Here is a 21,753-nt window from a genome sequence, read left to right as displayed (position 1 = left end):
TGACAAATAAGGTCAGCATATTAAAAAAAAAAAAAAAAGATGACAACAACAAAGAAGCTGCATAAATATACATCCTGTATTGACTGAAAGTCCTGAAATCCATTACACTGTCAGCTAGGAAAAATGGAAAGCAACCCACTTAAAGAGGTCACCTAATGAACTGATTTCTCCCACCTCTGAACAAAGAGCACTTAGAGAAAGACAACAAAATTCTCAAAACACAGATGCCAGCAAAGCAATAAGGAATAATTTTCTTTTCCACTAACATGCATTGGTTCTAAGCTCAGTCTTGCTGTGCTCCAAAGCAACACAGAACTCTTCTAAATACCCCAGCAACTGCCTTTTAATCTTAGGGCAGAGTGGAGAGGAAAAGACGCACTGTACATGGACTTTAGCATTAATGCTTGAACCCTTCCCTCTATCTTTCCACTGCTTGCCTTGTTTCAAGTGTGTGGTCCATGACAGAAATTCACTTCATTGTTAGATCAAAGCAGGCATTTTAGCTTACACCCCACAGGCATGTAGTTCACAGACAAATTATTCCCAGTTTCCACTTCTATACTTCAAATGTGTTAAGAATACAGCATGAAAGCTAAAAATAGTTCAGTGTGTATGCTGCATAAATACAAATAATGAGGGCTCCCTTCATTTAGTCCTCTCCAAATCTCAAGCTTTTAATAACAGAGATAAATGTCTTGGTCTTCTCATGAAGTTTATCAGCCTTGACAAGACTGAAGAGAAATTCATTCTGATTAAATGTCTGTAAGGGATCCTTCATAAAGTGAATCCAGTGGCGTTCCACTCATTTCCTACTGAACTGTAGCTGACCTCTTTCTACCCCTCTGCAATGTGCAAAATTGGCAACTTTCAAAAAAACCAGTTCCCCTAAGTCAAAGCAGAGATTTGTCAAACAAACAGCCTGATCTACAGAAGGGATTTTAGTGTCAGGTCCTCTAACGCTCTCACAGAGAGAATGAGCATGTAGAGTGGAATTCCTCACCTTGCACAGCAAGCAGGAGAGAGGTCCTCCTGTTCAAACATAAGTCTTTTAATTGACCTTTGGAGGAGACATCTGAAAGCTGCATTGATCTTAAAAGGGGACATAACCCTCATAATTCCTAAACTCTGCAGAATAACTCAAACATTTTGAGTCACATTAATGTAATCTAGAGGGGGTTTTCAGTGTTGCCATCTGCACCTAAGTAGTCACCTTTGGCTCCCTTCACAGTCAATGGAGAGAACATAGTATTTCTAGTTTCATATTTGTCTCATGCTAACACAGAGGTGTGAATTAAATCATGTGGATCATGACCTAAAAGTGACTTTTCTTCTATACTCAGCCATAAAAGCAGCAAAGGGTGATGACTTAGGATGTAGACATCTACCTGTAAATGTTCAAACTTAATTTTTTCAGCCCAAAACTGTGACTGGATTTCATTCTGTTTAAGAGGGCCAGCGGTAGACTTCATACCTATGTTCTTTATCACCAAAGTACAAGTGCCAGTAATGAATGGAAACATGCCAGCTCTTAGGTGAAAAGATCATCCCAGGGGCTAAGGGGATTTTGCAATTCCATTTCCAAGGCCTGTCCCTGAGGGCTCCGTGGTGTTGGGTTTACATTACCACACCTACCAATGTCACCATTCCTTATAGACAACTGACAGTATACTAAACAACATCATCCCTAGAGAGGTGATCATTTTCAGTCATTATCAATCTGTTAGGGATTTACAATGCACTGTTTTGTTGCATCATTTTTCAGATCACTCCCAGGCAAGGATACAGCCTGGAGGGCTGGACAGACAGCTACTCAAAAACCTACACAGACAATGCAGGGTCATATTAGCAAAGTCATAACATTTCCTTCTTCTTTTGTATCTTTCATGTAATTTATTGAAGGAAATATTGACCACAAAACAGACAGGGTGTGTTCAGTCCCTTCTTGGCTTTGAGAGTTTTGCCTTATATTGTATATGATGTAGTTTGCATCCAACTCTCAGCACAGACAAAGTACGATCCCTCAGAACTTCTTCTTGTGAACAGATCTTAAAAAAATAGTTTCGACCACCAAAGTCAATAGGAATATTGCAGGAATAGGACTATAAAGTCACTGCAAAGACAGTAAGCAAGCTCCCCCATTGTATGTCAGCTTATTTGTTGTGCCTTGCCAATCAGTCAAGAGGGATTTATGTATTGCTGATGAAGAGCAGCCTTAGCTAGTAAATCTGGCATAATATGAATAAGCATCTGTTTATAGTGAGAAAGAAAAGCCAAAATGTTTCATAATAGCAACCTCTTTAAAAACATTCCCATTTAATTTTAAACCAGACAGAACCATAAATTTCTTCTTTATACCTAAAACTCTACTTCTAGACGATAGTTGCCCTAATGGCTTCCATTAGTTGGCACAACTTAAGCATTACAGTTAAATGATTTCTTGAACGTTTACTAAAATATTGCTTTATACTTGTAGGACCACAAAACCATCTAGGTCTCAAGCCTCACCTGCAGCAAGATAGATGAAATGACAAACAGTTACTCCCACGCTTTCACTTCTGCTTGTGTCTACCTTCCACAAAATCATTATGTAAAAGAAAATGTACTACAAAAATCCACATGCAAATTCATTGATAGGAATATCTGCAAGTCCTTCCTCTGATAGCAGCAACGTAATACTTTTCACATAGTTGTGTGAAATAAAGGTGCATGGTGCACCTTTATCCACACTTTACAGATGAGAAAGCAAGGCATGGCAAAGTGAAGCGAAATGATCTGCCCAAGGTCAAACACGAAATGTGGGACAAAGCCAGGAACTGGTCTGTTGATTCCTGAGTCCCAGGCTAGCACCTATCTTCAAGTCTAGCTCTGGTTTCTTATAGTGCTGCCAGTACAATATTTAGGCCTTGATCCTTTAATCCCTAGTGGGTGAAAAGCAATACATACCATTATTTCTATTTTTAAAATGCAAGACCAGAAGAGAAAACCCTGTGCAGAAGGTAAATATTTCAAAGGTTTTATCATCACGCCTCTCCATCACTGAAGAAATGATGAGGCTGGCACTCAGCATGATCTATACTTCTGACATTGAAGGAAAAAAACCACCACAAGACGGACAGTAATTTGGAGTCCAGTGATATCTATTCCTGATGCACATCTATCTTGCTCGTGTCACTCAGCTCACTGACAAATATAAACAGTGATCATCTGCTAACAGTTAGCTCTGTCTAGACATAGTGTGCTCTTCATATTAGCTAATTGTTCACACCTCTCCCCATAGGCTGCAAGACAGCAAGAGAAATAAATAGAGGCAGAATGTGTAACCGTGCATCACAACTGACTCAGTAAATGAACGGCAGGCTTTTTACACTGCACCGTTAACCTGCCAGTTAACTCAGCGGTTGGGTAGCCTCCATCAGGACCTTGGGAAGTCATCACTTCAAAGCCTTACAAAAGTGTCTGCGTCACTCACTTCATGTATGTGGAATTTGCTGGGCTTGGACACCTTAAGAGTCCTTCCTGGTGCAGAACTTGTCTGCTTTTGGGGGTAAAGGAGAGGAAAAGAGGAACAAAATTGTGAAGACACTGTAGGACTCAATAGCTCAAGCTAAGTGTGATATGAAAGTGTCCCCACAGTTTTGTAATTATCAAAATTCTGGATGTATATCATAATCCAATATGAATGTGTTTTTTCTGGAAATTAAAGAAATATTGTATAAATCTAGCTCCTCTGAAACATTACAGATTCAGGAACACTTTCTGCAAAATTATTTCTCTTTATAGAGAAGTTTAGTTGTATTGAATGGATTATGACTGGAGTTAGTCAGAAATGTCTCAGTGGAACAATTCATTTTGTTAGAACAAAAGCATTTCATGGGAACATACCTGAGTGAAACAAGGAACTTGAATTTAAATCTCCTAGAGCTTAAAAGGTACTGCTTACCCTGTAGGAGGATTTTCTTACAGTTAGCTGGTAATTGTAAGAACTTCTGTTTATATAATAAACGAAAGCACTTTGTTTATACAATTAAGCGTGGGGAGAGCTCATTACCCATCAGTCAGAAGACTGATGACCCTGACTTGCAGTCTTTATTGGGTTTAACTGGCGAGTGTGGAGGGGACAATTCCTGCTGCCCATCTCACTGCTGGCAATGCCAGAAGTGAAATGGAAGACGGACAGAAAGAGACTTGAATGTGTATTTCACAGTCTGTCTGCATTGCCACTAGAGTTGTTTCCTGTCTGATATGTACATTTTTTAATGTTAGCATTTCACCTGAGAGTAATTTTCTGTCTCCAGGTTCTAGCTGTGTTTGGTCAGCACGAGTGCCACTGAAACCGGAAGCAGGCCCAAAATCTATTAAATATTCCCCTGAAATAATAAGGAAAAGGCTCGATAATACTGCATGACTTTATAATGTTAACAGGGAGGTAGGAAGTTTCATTTTCATTGGTTGTGTCAAGTTTTGATAGGTACGGGCCACTTTGAAAGGAAAACAACAGCAGCAACTATGACTGGAAAAATGCATTAGGGAAATAGAGTAAGACTCTTCACCCACCCATGGAAAGCCACAGAAAATTAGGACCAGACGCCATTTGGCTGGCTCACGCAGCCACTGACACACAACTGGCTGACTCCTGGCATTTCTACACCAATCTGATTGAACAGCCAGTGCAATCCTATAGCATGCCTCACACCATATTTTTCATCTTAAATTCCTCAGAAATGTCTGTTTCAACACCTATGCTTTTCATGAAACTGTCATTTTACAGTGCACAGTTAACAGATCCTCAGTCAGGTCTGAAAGCCACTTCAAAGCTCTGTGCAAATGCTTGTGTCTTTGCTGTTTCTGCATTCACCATGTGTGTGTCTTGAAACACATCCTCCCCCAAAAATGCAGCAAATGCATGTTTTTTTATAAAAATAGAATACTTCATGAGTTTTAGGCCTTGCCTAGAATAAACTATACATGCCATAACTATCTTGCCCCTAGCCTTCTGCTTTGCCATCTAGCTTGACCCTTTGCCCATCTATGGCTGTTGCACCTTCTGCTTATTAAGATTAACGTAGCGTATTTGTGTATATATGTGTATACACAGCATACTGCATATGCATTTTATACACACAATACATATTTTGTGCACATGTGGTTTAGATAGATACAGGGAAATGTGCATTGCTCCTGATCAGGAAAACATCACATAGCAAGGTTATTTATCTACTTTAACATACCTATAATTAAGCCAAGTGATTCATTGTATGGGAACCAAGAAACTTAAATTGTATATTATTTTTAGTTCTTTGATGTGAGCATGGATTTTCCTGGCTTAAATATTTTAAAGGTTATGCTCATTTCATCATGATTTCCATTTTATTTGATCTTTCTTTTAGGGAGTTTTCTCCTAAAAAAGAAAGGAAATATAAGAAAAATAAAGAGGAAAAACAATTACTTTAAGAAGTGCAAAGCAATGAAGCTTAAATAATACATCGGCATTTAAAGAAAATAAAATTTTATCCGATTCAAGCAGACTACACATGTTCTGTATTCGATACAATGCGAAACTGCTTTTGGCATTCACACAAAGGTATATGAGCAAGCAGGTATTTTATTATAGAGAAGGTAACTCCATTACATGTAACCTTACAGAGTCAACATAAAAACTTTTTATAGATTCTGCTTTGCTCCAGCCAAGCTGTGCACAAAGGAAATTCTTCCTATGAAACTTTATTGAAGAGTTTGTGGTCACGGTTCCTCACAGTATATAGTCTGCTACTGCCCTAAAATACCTGGTAATAGAAAGAATTATTAAAATAGTTAGATGTAATAGAACACGCCTGGAATACTGTTGCAACCTGCAGAGTTCAAACTGACTTCAAGAAACCCTATAATCAAGAAAGATGGGACTATCCAAAAAGCCACAAGGTTATTTTTTTCTAGCTGCTACAATCATTCCTCTCTAGCTGTTGGCTGAAGGAGGGTAGCCTTTGCTTAAACACCACTCTCCTTCCAGAGCAGAAGTAAAACATTTCAAATACAGACCCTCTCTATACGGGCAAGGTCTTAAAACATGCCAGGAACGTCACCCAATAAGGACCTTGTCCTTCATTATTTGACTACTTCTAGACCATCACCTGAAATTTGAAGCCAACTACTGAAATGTATAATCGCAACTCCATATACTTCTGACCTGATTCGGTTTGGCTCTGATAAAGAACAGCGTCTATCCTTCATTATACTAATTCTCAATTTCAGAGGAGAAGCCAAATACCAGGATAAACATAACTTATGTTTTATTCATGCAAATCCCCATTTTGACAGCTGGGTAACTAGGTGCATTTCATTTTTAATAAATTTAACAAAGATAAGCACAAAATTAATATCGTTTGTAGGGCCGGCAAATGCCTGAAGTGAAACAACAAATAGGGAACTTTAGATTCATGGCTGACAGCCTGTAGCTTACACTGAAGTCAAACCTGTTCCTTGCTCTTATAAGGAAATATTTCCCAGAAATGCATGCATCATCCCTGGAGGTTCCAAGAATTGCACATCATTCTCTTGAGATGCAGTCAGCCCCCTCTCCCATCCTTTCCATATCCTGTATTTTTTAAAGCTGAGAAGACTAGTTCATGCAAGGGAGATTTAAGACCCAAATCTCCTGTCCTGTAATTTAAAGATTCAATAAGAATCACCCGTTATTGGACAAGTGCATCTTTTGCACTGGCAAGATCTACCTTTTTTCAGTCCATAAACTTCTATGTAAAATGTCTTAGACTTCATTGAGTATTTCTCTTCATAGGGTAAATTCTTCCTGCTGTATTTACGATTCTATGGCAAATTAATACTACAAATCCTTTATAATTAGGATTTGGTTTTAAGCCTAATTGCAAAAGAATGTATTTACTTTATCTTGAGAGATTACACTATGCAGCTCATGTCTTGCCAATAATAATAGAGGAACTTACCCTCTATTCTGACAATTGACCAAACAGCATCCTATAGTTTGTTTATATACTGGGTTTTTTTAGCAGATTTAATGACTGCACTATAGAACCTGGTTCACTTAAATCACTGTAAATCATTCAAATTTGCCTACATTCTTAATTAAAACAAAAGCGGTCCCACCAGCTTATCATATGTCATAAACTGTCATAAAATTAAGTCAGTGTACAAACAATACGTGGACTAGTCTTAAATAGAAGACAAAAAGGTATCTTAAACACTTTCCCTGTAAAGGTGTCAATTTTATCTGGACTAAAGCTCAGCTTCCCATTCTGTGAACACAATTGGTATATTCCAAACTCCATGCTCAGCAAATTACGTACTCAGTTTGCCAAGTACTTGCAATCATCACATTTTGGAATGTGCTTTTCTGTTTATCAATGGTCTTTAAAAAACAGTCCAAGGCCTCAGCACCTTCCCACTGAAGCCATTGACAAATTTGCTCTGATTTCAGTAAGGTGTCCACGTTCTTATTTTTACTGCTGTATATGCAGTTTCTAGAACTGCTGAATTATAAAATGTATGGTATGGTAAATTTTATTTATGTTCAATAAATTAGTTCCATATTACTCTAAGCCGCCTTTATGCATTGTCATTTTTATTGCATCCACCACTTTTTATAGCACTGCGCTATGTTTTGCTATGTGAGAGCAAGTCCTGGGAAATGCTTGACTCAGGAATAAGACAGAATTGTACCAGAACTCGTACCAGAACTCAAAGTACATACGGCACACAACCTCGACATCCCGCAAGGTTGTTATGCTAAGAAATTACAAGGTTCTTTCCAGTAGTTCTTGTTAACAAAACTTTTCTTACATTGACAGGCAATTTTAAGCAGCAAACATATTTGTGGGAGCTTGTCTGTTAAAGGATGAGAAAAAAGGGTTACGTTTGACAAATTCCTCATTTCAAATCATGCAAATAATTGGCTCCATGGGGTGCTTATTCTAGAGAGGTTTTTCACAACCTGAAAGAGGGAATTGATAGACTTAAACTGTGAGGTAAAACAGTGAGAAGGAATGAGAAAGCAAGTCCCATAGAAAATTGGAGAAATATTAGGTTTGCATGTTTTGCAGTAAGCACTATTGAAATTGCAATCAAACTGAAGAAAACATTCAAAGGTTTGGTTTTTCTCATGACTTCTGTAACACATGATGCCCCCTTAGGCAAAAATCTTCTTAGAGCTGCCAAACTGCAAACCTTTCCAGCTTGCTGCTGTCTCACTGAGGTGACTTGTAAAAGGGGCAAATCAAGCTGGCTGAGCAATTATTAAACAAATCCGTGATTTCACAAGAAATGTGTTGGGACATATTCACTTGCTGCTTTGTGCTGCTGGAATAATGCAAAGCAGTCGAATGAGCAGCTGAATGTAGCAGAATTTGAGCCACTAATCTGAATTAAAGACCAATTCACTGACGGTTTAATCCATGTTAGCTATTTTAGCCAAGGTTCACTTGGATTAAGGATGTACTGTTTTAGGATTCAGTCATATCTTGAGAAGTCTATTCCCCATGGAGAAAGTCTCCATCTTTTGCTGAGTTTCTAGAATTGAGTACATGATCACTCCAATGACTTCTGTTGCGGCGTTATACCACGCTCTGTGCAAACACAGAGGAGTTTGGATGGAATCCTGCCCCCCTCAAAGATGCAAAACTTGTGTTCTCTGTTCACTATTGATAGGAAGCAGAGAAAGAGGGGGAGTTGCAGGAAAGGAAGGGGAGGGCAAAATCTGGTCTTCCCAGCTGAGCCTAGATAATCTCTTCTTTAAATACAGAGTGAGCAAAGAGCTCAGATTCCTCTGTTTGGAAAGAGGTATGGGGAGAACAAAGTGCCTCAGTGTACCCCCAGGTATTGCAGAGAGTAGACCGTGTGTTGGAAGGGAGTTGCACCCTTCCCCCTGAGGCCACCTCCCCTTTCAAGAAGAGGTGAGCAGAGGTCCCCTGAGTGTTGCTGGACTGATGTGTAATAGCATCAGCATTTATGCTTTCCATTTGTTTCTTCAAAAGTAAAGTAGGACAACAGTGCGTATTGATTCTTTGGGAAACTGATGTCCACGTAAGAAAAACATAGAACCGCATTGACAGAGGGCATCCTGGAGTGAAGGCACAGACAGCAGACATATCTTTCTGCTCATGGTCTGCAATTTTAATGTAGTTAAACATAAAAGTTTTGCCAAACCCTTAAAGTCCGTTGGGAAGAAACTTCCCCAAAGGAAAGATAGCCTCCTAATTGTCTTCTGAGGCCCACTGAGTCTACTACAGCTCAAAGCCTTAGGCCATAGGTCATCTTACCTGATTCACAGCCTGGCCTCTTTCACACAAAGTAGGCAAATTTCTACCTAATGTGTGTAAAAATTTCAGTATAGGCAAGGCAAGCTGAAGTTTTAAAAAATCCTAGCTGATCAAGATTTTTCCATTGTTTTTTATTTCACTAGGTCTCATATTAAAACCAAGCCATTTTATTTGCACTAGGACTGTGAACATGTATGAGTTCAAAAACATTACATTGTCTTTTTTTTTCCCTAATGTGGACATGACACAAGCATGAAATGTTCCTTTTTGGTCTTTATGATGAATCACGTTCCCTAAAGAAAGTGCATGAATACTGTGATCATAACCCTGCCCAATTAGTAATGCTACCTCCCTAAACTCTGATCAGGTTCTAGGGATCAGTGGTCAGATGGGCTTAACTGATCGGCAAGAGTCACTGATTTATTTACCTCGTTAATAAGACTACTTCACCAGGTCTTCTTTTGAAATTAATTAGAAATCATCAATAGGCACTGCATAGCTCAGCCACCGTTCCCTACACTGTTCAATGTATGTCTTTAAACTACAACCATACCTTGAGGTTCCACCAGTACTGAATACTCTGGGAAGGGAGAGTGAGGTAAGGTCCAGAAAATACCAAGATAAAGCTGGGACGTAGAATCATCCTCTCAGATTCACTCATGGATTTCTTATCTAGCCGCTGGTTGTATTTTCTAACTCTAAAAACCGCAGGGGCTTGCACACAGTCCTTCACACTCAAGGATGTAAGAGATGTGATGATGATAATTCACATTTAGATAAGAAAGGCATTACCCTCACCCATGTCCCAGGACCCCCAGATGGACTTTATGAACTGGACGGATCAGACACCTTAGGCAGCCCATGGTAAACATGTTTGGCCCTTTTGACTAGGTTACCGTCCAGGGAAACTGCCAGGCAATCCATGCAGAATTCCTGCAATGAAGACTTGCCCGGTGTTCATTCTTGCAAGGACTTTTCCTGTGACCAAACAGGTTCTTTAAGAGTGTGGCATAGTCTATTGCCCAAATTATTTCTACCTTGCGAGAGACTTGAGACATACCTGAGAAAACCAAAAGCCAGTACAAGTTATCCTCCTAATACAGGTAAAGCCAAAATAAGTACCTATCATCTTACCTAAGACACATCTGCAAAGACAAATACTGAATGACGGTAATAATTTACCACTACCGCGACTTAACAAAATGGGTGGATCAAGCCTGCTGAATATCAGCATCTTGAGGTTTAATATAAATGTTGACATCAATCAGTAGTATTTATTTTCTCCTTCCACAAAGAGAAAAGATGAAAGAAAGAAAGTCAATATACTGAAAAGCCTAGATTTAAAATGAAGGAAAGCTAAAGGATTGTTCTTGAAAGTAACCCACTAATTCTTAAAGAACATTCCACTCCTTGTACATAGAGGAATTTGAAAGCAAAACAAAATAAATCTTTTTTTTATCATTTTCAGAAGTATTAAATGTAGTATCTGACCACATTCACAAGAGTTACATTCTTTTCTATATTTCCATTATTTTGCATTATTCCTCTAAAAATCAAATTTAGCAGCACCGATGGTTTAAATTCAGCATAAAAATAAAATTCAGCAAATGTCATGGCAGCGTACCAAACATTTAATGTCAGGTTCCCTTATGTTCAGCACTTTGCTAAAGCTTCCCATCCATCAATTAGATAATTTTGGAATATTTTACTTTGTAGTTAAAAAATAAATCTCTTGTGCTTGGTATTGTTTTGTTGGAAGAATTCCTCCTTCATATATCGACCTCGCTATGTGTATTGGTATAGATACGTGTGCGTGCATTTTTTCATTTTTCTGGTATTACTCACTATCGTCATAATTAAGCAGTTTCTTTCTATAAAGACTTTGCACTTAATACGTAGTTCTGCAAGTGGACCCATGCAGAGGGCCAGCCTATTTCCCAGCAAGTCTACAAAACTCTCTAGAGTCAGCCTGCAAAGACTCTAATCACAGGAGTGAAACCTTAAATAAGCGTGTGGAGGCCACACCAATTAAGACAGGAAACGGAGTGTTTAATGTTACCCAGGGGCTCAGGAGGAAAAGTGGGATGACATGAAAAACAGAAGGAATAGGAATGCACAGGTGGAATGAGCCGAGGAGGATGTCGCTGCTCCTACAGGCTATGAGAAAACAGCCAGAAAGAAAATACTCGAGCCCCATGATGACCTTTAATTCTGAGCTCAGTGTACAGGCCTTGCCTACACTGAAACCCCTCACCAGCGCATCGGGAATCGGACAACGTTACGCGAGCGACTCGCATGACAGACAGACTGAAATCAGTATGGCTGTGATTTTGACCTGTACTCACAAAGTCTAGATTCGTACAGACACGTAAACGCAGCTGTACAGCTGCAAATATCTATTAGAGGTATTGCACATTTATCTTCAGCTCAGTATAATTGAATGCACAGTATCTATATGCTGACAGCTGGCATCCAGGGCAAATAATTACACACTGCTTTCATTAGGCTAGCCCCTTGTTAACATAAGCTGGCAAGCGTTATCTTCATTAAAATACTAGCTCTTAAACGTCACGCTTTTAACTGTCATATCCTTCAGAGTTTGTTTGCTGTTGTGACAATTTCATTTGAACAGGAATTCATTCATAGTTAAGCAGTAGCAAAAACCTTTTAACTATTTGGATCAAGAAAACACACGGCCACAATAATTTGTTTCAATATCTATTTGTTTATTTTAAGCCTTTAAGACAAAATTTTTCCATAAAGGCTGATTGCTTCATCAAAACAGCATGATTTTGAGCTATCTGCCATCCTACATGTTCTAGAAATTGCAGAATAATGAACGGTATCACCACAGACTAAGGCAAGTATAATCTGTAAAACATTTTTTTTGGCCAAGTATATTTATGACTCGTTAACGTTTACTGCCGTGGACTGTATACTTCAAAGCACAGAGCTGGTCCTGGAAAGTTTTACAACATGAGGTGTGAAATCTGAAATACCACAAGGACAAACAGCTCAGCCTAGATTTGTCTGAACTCACACAGCTCAACTCACTGACTGTAAACACAAAGGACTGTCCATATGAAACTAAATAACAGCAAAAAAGACTTTCATGTCCTACTGCTTTTGTTTAAGCTATTTTTCAGTAAATGGGATCTTTAATAATTTAGTCTGCAGACAGCCCTCTTTTTTTGCCATTTCGTTCCATCCTGCCTTACTTGCGGTGCTCTGGTCTGTGTGTAAACAAACACAGGCTTTTTTCTAAAATCATAAGGCAAGGGTGGATTAAGCAGGGGGCTAGGAAGCTGGCATTAACACAGCCCAGTGCTTCGCAGGTCTCTAAGAAAGTCTCTGGTGCTGTTCAGTTTTTCCTCTGTACGTCAGGACTGTAAGTCATTGCATCAGTGGGGCATGGGTGATAGAAAATCATATCATTGCTGGATCAGGGCCACTGCACTCCACAATTTGTAGAATCACATTTGCAGCAGGTATAATTCTGGACTGCTAAAGCCATTTGTATATAGTGACAGCTTCTGCTTACAAACTCGTTTTTCATGCCCTCTTTACTTTAAAACTATATCACAGTTTCACCGGACTTCTTAACTGCTTGAGCTATAACATTTAGGTGAGGATTTATCTTCTTCAGCTTCAGCGTTTTTCACTAATAACATTAATGCCTGGCAATCTCTTCCAGCCAGTGCAATGAAAACTGTCTGGATGTACAGCATACAAAGTATTCTTGTACAGAAACATCCTCCCAGTGCTCATCAGGCCAAAAGCTATTTCCTTTCTGTTTACTCACACTCCATAGAAGTGAATGAACACTGCAGTGAAAGGAAAGACTTCATCTTAAAGGGCAGCCTGTCATCAAATTTTATTTTATGCTTTTTTTTTTCTCTCTCAGTCCTCCATCCTAGTTCTAAAATATAATTCCCTAAACATACATAATTTCAGGAATATCCACATGTATACTCTAACTATAAAGAAATGCTATTGTCTAAAGCGCTTTGGTAGGGCTGTAATATGTGTGAACTGAAAACTAAATCATGCACAGTATAGCACGGGCGGCTCATATTGTTAATAAATAATTTTAAGTGTATACATAATACTCTACATTCATAATGTCTGAGACTGAAAATGCAAAACAATCGGGCCAAATCAATCTGTTTTAAGAAGAGCCTCCGGTTTCTGTATCCATTTCCTGTTCTGATCCATGCGGAGCGTGTTGTTTGTTCATTCCAAAATCAAAACTTACTGCAATATTCTGCTTCTGTCATGTTTCTCTCTTTTTAAGGCTGGTTGTTGAAATACAAACAGCATCCTGACTCCTTCTGCATCTGAAAGGTATATGAAGAAGTGGTACCCGTAATGGAATTTCTCAGCTTCTATAGTTAAAGTCAGATGCTTAAGGCTGTTTAACACAATTAGAGCCAGATGCTCTCAATCACGTACAAAACTCCTTTGATATCCATGAAGAGCAAAAAAGAACCTTGTTTTCTTTTTATAAGGAATTTCAAAAGGTCTGATTTCTAAGGCTGACTTCTAACTTTGTAAGGAGTCTCACAAATAAAAACGCGTTTTCCTTCAGAGTGTCCGTTAACATTTAGCACTTGTCTCCTTTTTTTTGGAAACGGTGTAAGGCACAAATTAGCAAGGACAAATAAACAGGACTTTTCAATTTCTTTATGCAGTCACAGGGAATACGCTAATATGGCAATATTTTGTGACACTGTCATGGAAAGCATAGTTTCAGATAGAAAAGGCCACGGGTGCTATTCAAGTTGTTATAATGAGAATTTTGTCTTACTTAATAAAAGATCTCCTCCCATTAAAACTACTAAGATAAAATGGAAGTGGAAGCCACACAGATTCCAAGCTTTTCACTTCTACTTCCATAAGTCCAAAATAATATGAACTCAGTAGAATCACATCAGTTCAACTTTATGTAAGAGAAGTCTAATGTGCCTGCTGGGAAATAAGGGAGTAATAATTAACAGAAAAGAAAAAATGAAACAGAGACACAAGGCAGCTTCAGGTAAGTAAGGGGGCAAACTCTGGAAAATCTGTAGATTTCAAGCGGTTATCATCTGCCCAGCAGTTTACTCTGCTCCAGTGTCCAAGGCCACTTCTCCCAGACAACAAAAATGGACTACGTGCCCGTGTCTCAGCCATTTCGACGAAAGTTTGGCCTACGTTCGATGGATAATGAAGGCAGGTTTATCTAAACCGTGAGTTTGGCAGTGGCGTGGCTGGGGCTCCCAGCTGCTGGTTCCACGGTGGAGAAACAGGATCCAGCACAGAGGCCAAGCGAACAGCTTTGGACAAAGATGTCCGAAACTGCCACAGGGAGACCAGGCAGGCTTATATGCCGGAGTCCTGTAAAACATGCATATGAATACACAAAAACCTCTATCAAATTATGGTTTGGCATAATTAAGCTGCTTAAGCTGCTGTGGCTCACAACCTGCCTATACTTAAAGCACGATTTATGTAGCTCCAGACATAATTCTTCCGTAGGTGCTAGCTAGAGTCAGTTCTCATATTCAGTACTGAAGCAGCAATCACGCTATAGCAAATGCTTTAAAACCATTTTAAATTCACAATATATATTTAATTAAGAGTATTATTTGTGCTTAATTAGGCTCATGCTGGTCTTGGAGGGTTTTTTGGCGGGGTGGGTTCTGGAAGAGGTCTAATGCAATTTTCTTCAAATACTAATTGGAACTATTGCTCATCCATACTGAAAACTAAAGCAATATTTATTTACTAAATCCAGAAGCCATTGGTATAGTAGGGCAAGCATAATATTTATTCATTTTAACCTGTAGCTCAGAGATTGAAGAATTTTTTGGGGAAAAAAAGGTACATTTAAAATCCCACAGGGTGTTTTGAAATAGCCAGCTTATTAAACACTTGTAATGGAATAACGTAAGTGATAGCAAACTCCTTAGAATGGTAAAACATCAGAGAGAAATATCTATGTCTAACAGCTCAAAACGTATCATTATAGAAGAATTACAACTATGTCTTCAGTGAGATTTTATAACTACAGCTGATTCAATGACGTAATCTGATTGCTTATGTGAGTTGGAATTTACCAAGTCACTAAAATCTTTTAATGTTTAAAAACATTTAACAGGGTCAGAAACAAAAAGTGTTTGAGAAAAAAACATTTCCGAATTTTTACAGAAATTTCACTTAAAAGGGGGATGTATTATTGGCCTGTTTTGAGCTTTCTACTTGATTTTCATTTTAGAATTTCCTCCTGAATTCCCATGTTTTATTTCTAGCTGTTCTGTGGGAAATCCCAATTCAGCCCTGCCACATGCCAGCCCTGTTCACGTCCTGCCCTGGATGCACTTCCACTGCGTGAGGTCCCATTGCTTCAGACTGATTTACAGAAGTCACAATGTGACCTGCTGCAGGATCACTGTTTATTTGACTTGAGGCTTCAAATAGATGCCTTCTGTCTTTGACAGGGGAAAAAAACATAGCATGCTGGACAAAAGTTCCCAGCACAGCAGACATATGCCAGCATTAGGTGCTGTCATTTCTGGGTAAAGTCATTACCTCAGAAAAATCTCTCTCCCCCCTCTTACAAGATGGTAAAGCAGTGACAGTGATATCTTACAAGACAGTGAAGCAGTATTTTAGAAAATGAAATGTTCTTATGTTACTGCTGGGAGAGGAGGCACAAAATCTTGCACTCTTTCTTCTACAGCCATACACCATGTCAACAGAAGGAACAAATGATGCCATGAAATTGCCTGAAAGCTGCAGTCTCCCATGAAACAATTCAAGGTGGGTTCCTTTCTAATTTTTTTCTGTAAAGAGATAAGAAAAATGACTACTGTTTCCTCAGTAAAGAAACAAATATTAGGATTTCCACCTTTTTTTTTCTTATGGAGAAATAAGAAAACTCACTTCTTTTGTGCTCAGCTGAGAAATGACTGGGAAATTCTGTGGTTTAAACACCCAGCATCTACAGAGAGAGGAAGGAAAGTCTCACAAGAAACTGGAGTCGACTCAGCCCACTTTGCCAACTGGAGAGAAGAATATTTGCTTGCAAGATCCAGGAGGTGGCATTTGCATGTCTCCAAGACATGGAGACATTTTCCAGGAGGTGGCATTTGCATGTCTCCAAGTAATACTTCACAGGAAAGAGCAATTTATCATGTAAGGTGATTGCTCATCACAGCTCCCAGAAAGATAAAAGGTTGCCCGTTACTTTCACACACCTTCACGCTGGTACTGCCACCTTGAAAAGGCTCAGTAGAGGCCAGTTGTCTTAGATACCAAAATGTGGGAAGTGGTTTCAGGTAGGGAATGCATTTTCACAGAGATACCTGTATTAGCACTGAGTTAAACTTCTGAGGGACAGACCTTCAGGGGCATAGCCGTCTCCAGCATTTCCTCCACTCAGTGTCCTGGCTGTTGCAAATCCTCTTCACAAAGCTCAAACTCTCCCACATTCAAAGCACGGGGAATTCAGCAAGGTAAACCCCATCTTTGGAGCCAGGCACCCAACTTTTGAGCTTAACCATCATCACTTTGCTGAAGTCCCATTCTGGATCTGGCCCATTACACTCATCTATACATAAAAGCATTTAATAAAATTTCTCCATCAGAATGGTGATGTATTCTTTCCCTTTAAAATGCAGGCAACAGAACTTTTTAATGTTTCAAGAATGAGAACAACACACATAACTGCGTGAAAGAAATGGAATAATGTTCTTGACATAACCCTCTGAGCCACCCAAGGCATTCACTATGTCTAATTTGAGTCAGGGTTAATGCTTTACACAGAAGTTTATTTTGCACTTGATTATGTGTTATTTCATCAGCATTCTCTTCTACACTCCTTTTTTCTCACTTTGCCCAAATGTCAGTGACTACATACGGTGGAAGCAGCGAAGAATCAAAGCCCTTTGTCCTGCAGAAGCATTTGTAGCAAATGAGACTAAAATGTGTGGAAACATCCAGGGGAGCTTAAGGATTTCTTGACATGAGGGTCTAACAACCGGTTTGGTTTGGTTTGGTTTTTTGGTTTGTTTTGGTTTGTTTTGTTTTGTGTAACTGAATTGCAGCCCAACATACTGTAATTCAAACCTTTCAGGGGAGGAGGCTGACCCTTTCCTGGGAATGACATTGAAATAATTCACTCCGTGAGACCTTTTAAGACACTTAAACAAGAATTGCATGTATCGAAGTGCACCCTTCTTGTGGAATTGCCTATCAGAGAGCTTGCATGTAGCCATCTCTGCTTCAGAAGGACAGTGTACATCCATTCAGTGGTACCAGCCCACAAGGTTGAACTCATGTCAACATAAATCCTGCTCAGTCGAGAGGACTCCACATCCTCACCCACAGCTCATGGGGGACCAGTCTCAAATATTTAAATCAGGTGCCCATGAAAATACAGCAATAAACCACATCTTCATGAATGCGCTACTAGGTTTGTGGTATTTATGTAGCTTATAAGATGTCGTTTCATTTGTATAAAAATGGGGATCTTCTTTAAAATAGGTGATAATAACTCATAAAAACAGAGTTAAGGTGCTGGAGATGCAGTTCTGGAAATGTTTTGTGTTTGCAGCTTACTTGCTTCAGTCTCTATTAAATGTTAAGCTCTTTTTAAATCCTTTTGACTTCATCTCTCCATGCAGTTCTCACAGACTGCATGTCTCTGGGGCTGAATCAACACATTCAGCTCGGAGAACTTTCCTGTAAGATATTGACACAGATGAGAGGGAAGCAATTGCATCCTGTAGTTTATGTAGATACTCTTAAATTTGCCAGGCACTGTAGTCAGCAGTGGGCAAGGGAAAGATCCCACGCTCTCTAAACTTGGAGGAAATGTATGTCTATTCAACTTTCAAATCCACATCTGAGCTCTACTGAATGTGTCTCAGGTGGACAAATAAGGACTATTTTCTTGTTGCTTGGATTTTTAAAAAACAGTAAAAATGTTGCAGATGATGTGTGCTTTATCAGACTACAAAGGGCAATATGAATATTTTATTCTCCAATAACCCAATAGTTCTTCAAGCTCCTCCTGGCCTATTGGCTAAAATGATGATTTAAGAGAAGTTACACGCAAAATGAATTTGTTTCAGTGTATCTTGCAGAATAAAACTCAGCTTGCTATGTGTAGTTTAAATAACATAGGTCCAGATTTCACTCCGGGATTTACACTGGTGGACACCGATACAGTCCTGACAAAATTCCTAGAAACAGTCATTAAGGGATAGAAGTTACAGTGGTATTCAGAGACTTTTTTTTTTCCTTATCACCTGCAAATGCAGAGCTGAATAACACAGACCCAAACACTAACCTTAACAGGTTAGGAAAGGAGCGTCTGACCCAGCCCATCTTCCTGGCGATCACTGCTGCCAGTGTCTGTAAAGCCACAAGGACAGAATAAAGATGTTGCGATACTGCTGCAGTCCCTGTTAACCAACCCTCAGGTATAGAAAACTGCATCAGAAGCCGTGTGTTCATCCTAGCAGCAGCGAAGGCTCTGGATAGCACCATGTTTTGCTTTTTTTGGCATATTTTGAATCGGAACTGTTAAAACTCTCCCCATTCTCCTAAGTAGCAAAGTATTAGGGACATAGGATAGCCTTGTGAAGCACATAAAAAGTGACGCAGCTAAGAAAAGCACTGTTAAAATGAGAATAACAGGTATCCTGGAATGCAATGATGAGATGCCCTAACTCAGTGACCAGATGCCCTAACTCAGTGACCATATACCCACTGCGATCAGAGAAGTACCCTCAGCTGGCAAGCACGCCCATGCCGATCACCACGGCTGCAGTCTTATAAGGAGAATGCAGAATACCAATGTTCATTTGTGCTGCTGGGGCATTTTTACTCTCTGTAATGATATGACTGGGGCAATTAATTTGCTTAAAATATTGAAAAGCAGTATAAAAATCACCAGGCTTTTCTTACTTTAAAGAGGGCTTTTTGTTGCTCTGGCTTACAGCACTGAATTAGCAGAGAATACGAATAAAAGTTACCTAGGAATATATGCAGTATATTTTGGCCCTGGAAAAGGCAACAGAAAATCATAAAAAATTCTATCCATAACTGAGAGGGTTTTGCTCTGTTTCTTGTGGAAACTATTTTGCAGCTGCTGACCATTTGTCTGAATTAACAACAGACCTTTATTTCTTCTTGGTCTGACAGATTGTGTATGCTGGACTGCTCCATAGAATTTTTCCTATGCATCGTGGCAGTGCATGTGCACATTAAATTTTTTGAGGGGGAGGGGAAAAGCCAGTCAGATATCATTTGTTGAATACTATATTCAGGGAGTTTTGAAGATTTCCAGCATTACAGAACATTTGTGAAGCAGCTCTGCTGACTGCAAATTTTATTTTACATTTAACTGCTCCATGAACATCCCAAGGAAACAACTGGCAGCCTGTGGAGTGTCAGATTAAATGACTGGTATTTAAGCTTTAAAAATGGTCATTAGACTTTCCCATTAGTTTTTTCTATTAGTTCAGCTGCACCAGGCCTAGCAGCACAGGGAATCCTGGGGTAGGCATGTTGCCATAGTACCATATTTAGCAACATACTAATTAAATCTGCTGAAAGTAAGAGATTCCAATAATTGATACAGTGCCAAGAGTGAAAGATGGAACAGGCCTCCCAATATTGGTAACTGTGATTCAGAAGAAGTGGACATTTTTATGTGTATGTGGTGTAGATAAGGAATTTGTCACACCACCACCCTGAGTCATCCCCAGGATATATTAGTGGCAGGCTCCTTATCTGTACGGGACAAAACAAAAAACTATTCAGTATTGAATTTATGTGCTGAAGTAAAACAACCAGTCCATTTCACGCAGCTCACAATGGCACAGATACTACAGTGCACAAGTGCTGCCATAATCTACCAAAGCTCTAAGTTCTGTAAAATAGCACAAACCGTTCCTCACAGCCTTTGCTCAGATCTACACTGCAGTGTTTCTTCACTTGCAGAGACTCCTCATCTCCTTGGTCTTCCTACCCTCCCCATTCTTTTACACGCATCCTTTGGCAGAGCTGTTAGAAACCATTGTTAGCAAACAAACTTGTACCCTGCATGTTTTACTGTGCCTTTTTGAATACCCCAGCCTGGATCCCAGTCTGTGTCCCACATCATTGTGTCCAGCACAAAAAAATTGCAAGGCAGTGGAGATTTGGCCTCAGACTTCTGGCCCTGAATGAGGAGTAGGACATTAAACCATCACTCATGACAAATTACTTGGTCCACTTCTGCTGTCAGAGGATGACTTCTGCTTATGCTTGTTCAGAGCTCGAAAAATGCAGCTACCTCTTCTTCAAACGATACACACCAAGGTTCTGGCTGGGTTGAAAAGCAACAACCCAGCCAGAGCAACCAGCAGTTGAAAAGCAACAACCACCTGGCCAGAGGATGAGGAATGCAGAACAAGTTCACATCTACTTGCAGAAGACCTCATGGCTACTGCCTCACTCTGTTTTACATTTACTGTCTTCATTTTTCTCTTCCTTTCATCCCCTGGTCATTTATGCTGGTCTCTAGTATGCTTTTCTCATGCTGATCCTTTCCCATTTCACATATATTGCAGTTGGTCAAGATACCAAAAGTCCTATTAGTGTCAATTTATTTAGTACATTAAACAATTGTCTTGTGCTTTTTGCCATAAAACTAGGTGACCCTGTAAAACATCGGAAGGTTCTCACCCGCATGTGGTAGGGGATTAAAATCAGATGGTTGAAAGATGCATGATGCTCTGTCATCTGTCTCATCCTTTCTTGGAGGGGTGCTGCCCTCAGAGGGATAGCTGGGCAGCTCTTGGAGCAGACCTGGAGCTGCTGTAGTGTTTACAGCCAGTTTACTAAAGCAAGCTAATTTCAAGACCTGATTCATGAGTCATTCAGAGAACTCTGCTATGGGGAGCAACCTCCAACAGGCTGGGCAGATGAGGTCCCTGCTTCGGCCATCCCATTTATAACCCACCACAATGTATAAGCTAAAATCCTCAGTTAAGTACTATGGAAAAGATGTAACCCAGCACTAGCCACACGTGCAGGCAAAAAGCGGCGGAATAACACCTCTATGAGTGCTTTATGATATTGCACAGGTAGTACCAACAATGCCATGAGGAGAGCACACAAATTAAGGGGACGATGGTATTTCCAGACTGTAAATCACGTCTTACATAAAAGCCTGCAAGAACGCTATGTTGGTGTGGAAGATTTAATTACACAAACAAATAGCTAGGAGGAGACAGGACATAGAGAGCCACATCCTGCCCATATGGGAAAGCATGCTGGAGCCCAGAAGAGAGGTGTGGTTGCCTCATGCCAGTTTCATGAACTGTTCTCCTGGGGTAGCAAAAAGTTTCAAAGCAGGAAATCCAGAGCCAGTCTCAGAGGTTTCAGCAGGCAACTGCAGAGAATGCTCCACAGAGCCATTTCCCTCTGCTTC

Source organism: Aptenodytes forsteri, unplaced genomic scaffold, assembly GCF_000699145.1.
Source record: "Aptenodytes forsteri isolate BGI_AS27 unplaced genomic scaffold, ASM69914v1 Scaffold217, whole genome shotgun sequence".
Lineage (NCBI taxonomy): Eukaryota > Metazoa > Chordata > Aves > Sphenisciformes > Spheniscidae > Aptenodytes > Aptenodytes forsteri.
The sequence above is the reverse complement of the archived record's forward strand: the minus strand, read 5'-3'. Positions refer to the sequence as shown.